At 38.9% G+C, this 6,816-nt stretch overlaps 1 non-coding gene across 1 annotated transcript; it reads left to right on the top strand.

Moving 5' to 3' along the window:
• Positions 1-2,990: 2,990 nt before the first annotated feature.
• On the top strand, positions 2,991-3,097 carry LOC133828110 (small nucleolar RNA R71). The gene has a single exon (XR_009890750.1). It is a non-coding gene; the product is annotated as a small nucleolar RNA R71 (small nucleolar RNA).
• The last annotated feature ends 3,719 nt before the right edge of the window (positions 3,098-6,816 follow it).

Genomic DNA, 6,816 nt, shown 5'->3' with positions numbered 1-6,816 from the left:
TCAAATTCTTTTCTAGTGTCAAGGTCTTGACACATTTGGTTGCGGCAGACATCTTGGCCAGAGTATCAGACCTCGACACCATGTCTGGTGTTGGGGTCGGGCGCAACCAGGGGCCTGAAAAGCAGATCGAGTTTGAGAAATGACGAAAAGAAATACTATATGATAAAGTATCGACCAAGGCAAAGACAAATTTGTACCTCCTCTCGCGAAAGCCAAGTTGTCACTGGATATATCCGGAGTAAAGAAGTACTCCTTGTTGTAATGTCCCACGTTTGATATGTGGGTGGTGCCACTCAAAAACGTCCGGCCAGTTTCCTAATGACAGAAGTGAAAAAAGCCCGTCCCGTTGTGTTGAGGATTGGACTTGAGGTCAAAGAGGTAGTTAACCTCATGAGGCGAAGGTTCTGGCCATTTGTTAAGTTTGTACAGGACATAGAGTGCAGCCAACATCCTATATCCGTTAGGGGTTATTTGAAAGGGAGCGACACCGAAATAATTGGCCACCCCCACAAAGAAAGGATGAAGAGGGAGATAAGCCCCCGCTTTAATGTAATACCGGGACCAGGCGCTGTTTGCTCCTCCTGGACGGTTAGCCCTCTGCTCCGCAGTAGGACGTGTAATGGTTACCCCCGTTAGGGGGTATTTTCTGAAGCAGTTGGCGACCATCCGAAGGGTCATCGAACTGGCTGGAGGAGTGTACCACTCGACATCAGGCGGATTGCGATGACGAGGACAAGCCCTAGTTTGGATATTGGGGTCAGGAACAAGATTCTCTCGACCACTGGTCGAGGGAGCCCCCGCCTGCGAATCAGGCTGGGCAGAAGAAGAAGGGTTACTTTCACATTCGGGCCTTTTCTTTCCAGAGGATTTTGAACGGGCCATTGAAGGAGAAGGGTGCGGTCTGGAAGAGGCTCGTGAGAAAGGTATCTGGTGGATGCGATCGGCTGGTTGTTCTTCTCCCTCGAGCAGTTGGGCGAGGAGGTCGTCGTCGATGGGTCTCTCACCTCCCCACAAATCTGGCATCAAAATCTGCAAACAGAAGAATGGGGAGGCGAGGTCAGAGGAATCTAGGAGATTCTTAAAGTAACGCTGGTCGAGTATAAAAGCTAAGCCTTTATATAACGGCATTCTAACTAAGTCTCTCTGTGCAAACAGTTAAAAAAAAAAACGAACCAAAAGGGTGAAAGTGAAATTTTTTCCTGAAAAACTTTTTCGACTCCCCTTACGACGGGAAAAAATTATTTCTAACTGGTTTAAAAAAATCGAAATGCTACTTCGATCCTACGTCCTAAAAAGCACTAATCCTGGGTTTTAAACCTACTCAAAAGCCTACTCTGCCTACAAAAACATCTTATCTACAGGCGTTCAAAAAACCAGAAACCAAGAGATTCAAACAGTACACCATTTAAAAGCATGCACCACGAAAGGTTAGAAGCATGGAGTTTTAAAGTAGCTTACCAAGGAAAGTGGTCGTGAAGATGGAAGTGAGAGTTTCGGGAGTCAATGAGCCCACCATCTGATCCTACAGCACAAAGGAAGGTTCGCCGGAGAGAGTAAAGCTCTGGTTTTTAGGGTTTTTCGGCAAAGAGATGACGTGCGTAAAAAGGAAAGAAGTGGCTCAAGTAACCTTATATAAGTTTGTCTTTGGTATTCAAAAGGCGTGATCATTAGTTTTCCATTTTCAAAGTATGGGGAAGCGTAATGGCCGTCAAAATTGTTTCTGGGAAACTGAAAATCCTTGATTAGACAGGAGTGGTTTGCTTTTTTCAAGAACGCACGAAGGGCTCTGACACGTCAGGAGGGGTTACCGAAGGGTCGTTCGCTCAAGTTTATTTACTGTTCGTGGTAAATAAACTTTGGGGGGCAAATGTTATTCAATAAATTAGCATTTGTGACGTGGCGAATAATCTCTTGACACGTGGCTGACACCTGGAGCGTCTGCTAGAGTATCGACCAGGAGACACACCAGAAGCAGGACAGACCTGTCTTTACCACGACCAAACTGGTCGGTGGTTCCGCTGGCAAAGCAACATTTACGGAAAGATCTTATGAATCCCAAATTTATCTCATGCAATCTTCTGAATATCTGATGATTCAGGGGATAATATCTGTAACAATATTGGGCAACCCTCCATGAGCCTATAAAAAGCAGGAGATGGCTCATGGGAAGGGACTTTTTTGGAGCCCGGAAATCATAGAGATTATATAAATTATCTGAGAAAACTTGTATTGTTTATGAGGAGTGTTGAAACTCATTGAACCCAAGTTCTCTGATCACACTTTTGATCCCATATCAATATCATTCTAAGTGGACGTAGGTCATTACCAGATCCTGGGGCCGAACCACCATAAATTACTGTGTTTTCTTTACTTTTGTCATTACGTTATTATCTATACATATTCATCTATATCATTCATATTTTGACTCCGTGTCAGTTGGCTAAATCGTGGGTCAACAGGTGGATATGACTGTTTTTCTTGTGTTGGTGCTCCACTTGAACTTGCTCCTTGACCCCCCCATGACAGATTTGGATGATGCCTCCAAGCTGGATTGTAAGTGTTAGAATATGGGTTGTTGTTGCGGTTGAAATTCTGATTACCCGTATAGAAGACCGAGGCTGGATTTGAAGGGAAATTCTCAAAAGTATGCCCGTCCCCACAATACACACACGATACTTCTGCACTTTGAATGGCAGCAGCTGGCTGAATATTTCCTCCCAAACTCATATTCTTCAAAATGTTGGTCATTGAGGCCATTTGAGCTGTTAGAGCCGTTAATGCATCTACTTCAAGAACTCCCGCCACCTTTCTACTAGTAGGAGCTCTAGTGTTTGACCATTGATAGTTATTACTTGCAATCCTTTCCAAAATCTCAAATGCTTCGTTGTAAGACTTGGAAAGAATGGCTCCATTGGCTGAAGCGTCCAAGACCATTCGAGAGGCTGCATTGAGACCATTGTAGAATGTCTCCATTTGTATACAAATGTGGGATACCGTGGTGTGGACATTTTCTTAAAAGCTCTTTGAATCTTTCCCACGCATCACTAGTGGACTCATCTTCCAGCTGCTGAAACGACATAATCTCACTTCTAAACTTTGCATTTCTGGTGGGAGGGAAGTATTTTCTTAGAAATTTCTCAGCCAAGTCATTCCAATTTGTAACGGAATCGGGAGGAAGGGTGTTAAGCCATGATCTAGCTCGGTCCCTCAAAGAGAACGGAAATAGCTTCAGCCTCAATGCCTCTTCACTCACTCCTTGTAGCTTGAAAGAATCGCTCACCTCCAAAATTGAACGAAGATGGAGATGAGGATCTTCCGTTGGCATCCCACTAAACTGCCCCACGGTTTGGAGCATTTGAAACATCATTGGCTTGAGCTCGAATTGAGCTGCTTGTATTTCTGGCCTCACAATGCCTGGATTTAGCTCATTAAACATGGGGGCAGCGTATTCCCGTATTGCTCTGGCTCTGTCATCCGCCAAAACAATGGGATTAGTAACTTGCTGGCCATCCCCCTCATCGTCAACACGTTCAGCCATAGTGCCTCGGCCTTTAGCCTTTTGATCCTTTCTCCTTTTTCTGAAAGTTCGTTCGATCTCGGGGTCAATAGGAGCAAGTTCACTGTCCTCTTGCTGGTTCATACACTGTAGGTACTTGAGTTTGCACAACCCGAACCAACAAGGTTAAAAACAATGAAAATAAACTGTAAAATAGTTGATAAAACAGAATTTAATTTTAAAGTCCCCGGCAACGGCGCCAAAAACTTGTTGTGAAATTTCTAACGATTAAAATGTGCAAGTATACACAGTCGGCAACAAGTAATATAGTAGTAAATGAGTATCGTCTCCACAGGGATTTTAAACTAAATAAATGCAAAATCAACTAAAGAACAATCTAAAAATAAGATAACAAAATTAAGAACATGATTGGAATATGCATCTGAAATTTAATGGGTATACGTAATTTAAACTAAAATAAGATGAAGAACTCAGAGAAAATTAATTCAGAGAAGATCTATGTGACAATTAGATCTGGATGGCTATTTCCCCCTATGTTAATCTGCCCAGTTGTTATAGCAATCGTTCAGCAATTATGCACAGAGTTAACAGATTTCACAATAAGCCAGTAAGTTTTTTCCAAAACCCACTGATATAATTCCACAACTTAATTCAATACACTCCTATATTAAATCAGGTTGTAAAACATGCATTTATTCACCAAATCTCAGGTTATACAAGGTAGCAAAATATTCCTATTTCGCTACTAAGAACTACCAAAACATGGCATTTCTCTTGTATCATTCAAGTTGATTCCACTAGATAGATTCTTTCCAAAATCAGATCTAGCTAGTTTAATTGTTAGTTATGGCCAGTAATCAACAATCATTAAACATTAATTTCACTTGAATGAACAAAGGCAAATTACTAAACTCATGCATTGCATTAATACTTCATCACATAAGGTTCATAGCCACCCAAATCTCAAGGTGATTAGTTCATGTCTAAACTGAAAATTACAATCCAAACTGAAATTGTTCATCCATAACTAATATTCAGTTCACAAATTATAGATTCAAGAGTATACACTACAGAAAAGGAAATATAGAAGAAAGAGAAGAGTAGAATCGGGTTCTAGAGTCCTCCTCCTTCCTTGGTCGTGATTCTCCTCTTGTAGGTAATGCCTTTTTCTGTGTATATCTCTCTGGTTTTTCACTGTGCTCTTCTTGCTCTCTAGATTTATGTACTGTGTCCTCTCTCTATTTCTGGTGTATTACGGCTGTCCCCCTTTAGGGTACTATCCCTACCCTAATTAGAAAACCCAACTCCCTCTTTGGTCCATTTCTTATTGCCACTTCAGCCAGCTAATTCATTCACTAAAATGGGTGCCACATAGGCGCTGAGGTCAGTAAATAAATGCAGCTGGCTTTTGTCCACGTCAGTCTTCATTTTCCCAGAATTTCTACAAGTCTGGCCTACAGCATCCGAGCAGCAATGCTCCCTTTCTGTCCCCTTTTTCTCTTGATTCCCTTGGTGAGTTTAAGGCTCCTTTCCTAGATAACAAAACACACATATTTACATAAATATTTACAATTACTACCAACAAATCACAAGACTCTTGCATTAACACACTAACTAGAAAAGAAAGGTAAAAACTAAACAAACTTACAAATAAAATCACACTCATTACTCTTTTCACCCAAAATTCAAGTTCAAAGTTAATAAAAATAACTCTAAATCATAGAGTTATCAGTGCATAAAAAATCTCGAAAAAAAACTCAGATTTCTTCATTCCTCAGCCCCGATCTATCCTATGAAAAAAAATCAACAAAAAAACCACGCACATACACATATTACAGATTAAAAAGGAAATCCCTCACCTTCGCTTTCTTTGGTCTGTTTGCTCGACGTTCTTCTCCTTCGCCTTCTCCGATCGGCAACTCCGACAATATCCGAGCCAGAAATGCTTGTTCGTGTTCGTGGAAGACAATGCTTCTCCAATTTGCTTGGGTTCTGACAGATTCAAGTGGGTTTGAATGTTTTTTTCCATCGGGACTAAGGTATTTTGGGAGAGACCGAGAGAATGCGAAGAGTTTGTGGGAAACAAATGTCAGTGGTATTTTGGGTAGTAAGGTAATTAGTAGGACCAAAATAAGACTCATGTAATGATAGGGTATATTTTAAATACAATCCCTTTACATGCATTAAAAATCAAATTTCCCTAATTAATTGACATACTATTAATTATAGTGGCTTTTCAACTACATTTTGGTGCCTCTATGGACCTTTAACAATACCATAAATCCTGATTCCCGCTGAATTTTTATTTTATTATTTATTATTAATTTTTTTGAGAAGAAACTACCGCTGATTTTTTATTGGTAAACCAAAATTAAATGCAATTAGGCTGTGTTTAAAATGGGAAGAAAGTCAGATCATGCAGCAATTTTAATTATTTTTGTTTAAATTATTCTTATTATTATTAACCATCGAACGCCTACCATATTTTAAATAAATAATATGGTCCAAAATCTTAGTCCTGCTGAATCTCGATTGGTCAAACCACATTAATTAAATAAATAAAATCTTGTACGGAAATCGGACATTTTTTTCTCCTCTTCTTTTAATTTGTGGAAGAAGTCAAAGGCTCGGTTTCAGAGAATAGTATGTATGTACTGTAGAAGAAGAAGAAGAAAGTTACAAATATAGGTCCTCTTCGGTAACTGGAAATAAACAATTTTACGTTTATTTGAATAAAAATGCTAGACCAAAACTTAAGAATATATTCGGTAAATTTATTTCTATTTTTTATTTATTAAAATTTTAATTAATTTTTACATAATTTTGAAAACAGCTTTTTCTAACTTTTAATTTTTTTTTAAATGCTTTTCTTCTCTTTTCTTGTCAGCTCCATCTTTTTCCTCTATTTAGATAAGCTTGTCATTTATCCATTTACATGCTACTAGCTCTAATATCCACTTAGTCAGACTTTAGATACCATTTTCTTGTCTACTTTGTATGAACTTATTTATGTTCCATTTTTTTTTCTCAATATTCTCTTGCATTGTGAACGACCTAAAATTTTTTGGATCTATATAAATTTGGCTTAACTACTATATCAAATTCTTAGGATTGGATCTACTGTTACCTATGAATTTATTTCTAATTTTTCTTTTGGGTTTGGTTTTGATTTTTTTTTTTTCCTGACCATTGTTTCTTGGATTAATTATGATTTGTTTCAGAATTATTTTTTTCTTACTTGATTGTGGCTCTATGAATTGTTTTTATTATTGTTCTCTGTTTGTCAAATTATCTTGAAA

The sequence above is a fragment of the Humulus lupulus genome, chromosome 3 (assembly GCF_963169125.1).
Source record: "Humulus lupulus chromosome 3, drHumLupu1.1, whole genome shotgun sequence".
In the NCBI taxonomy this organism is placed as follows: Eukaryota; Viridiplantae; Streptophyta; class Magnoliopsida; order Rosales; family Cannabaceae; genus Humulus; species Humulus lupulus.
This window is presented reverse-complemented; position numbering and strand designations above follow the sequence as displayed.